At 48.7% G+C, this 351-nt stretch overlaps 1 protein-coding gene across 2 annotated transcripts in view; it reads right to left on the bottom strand.

Moving 5' to 3' along the window:
- Window positions 1-351, bottom strand: part of LOC108754534 (transmembrane protein 214-A) — an 11772-nt gene that overhangs the window by 3851 nt on the left and 7570 nt on the right. The window lies entirely within an intron of this gene.

Genomic DNA, 351 nt, shown 5'->3' with positions numbered 1-351 from the left:
ATTCGCCGCGCGATCCGTGCGTATCCCGTGCTCCGGGAGGGGCGAAAAAAAAGAAGAAAATCGGACGAAGAGCCGCGCGTGCCGTGCGAGCGGCGTCAATGTTGAATGTCGTCACTCGCGTCGCGAGGGGGGTAACCGGGCGACGATCAATAAGTCGCATAGGTACGCTCCCGAAAAACGCTGCCTGGCTACCTCAAAGCGCTATTTCATGCTGACGATTTCATTTTGAGGGCTCCGACACACAAAAAACTGAAAATAATAGGTTAATTGATATTTTGAGATTTATCACTTAAGATAATAACTTGCGTTATCTCGCGATCTTTATCTGACTGGCCTGTTTACTTGTTGTTT

This window comes from Trachymyrmex septentrionalis, unplaced genomic scaffold (genome assembly GCF_001594115.1).
Source record: "Trachymyrmex septentrionalis isolate Tsep2-gDNA-1 unplaced genomic scaffold, Tsep1.0 scaffold8, whole genome shotgun sequence".
Taxonomy (NCBI): domain Eukaryota; kingdom Metazoa; phylum Arthropoda; class Insecta; order Hymenoptera; family Formicidae; genus Trachymyrmex; species Trachymyrmex septentrionalis.
The sequence above is the reverse complement of the archived record's forward strand: the minus strand, read 5'-3'. Positions and strand labels throughout refer to the sequence as shown.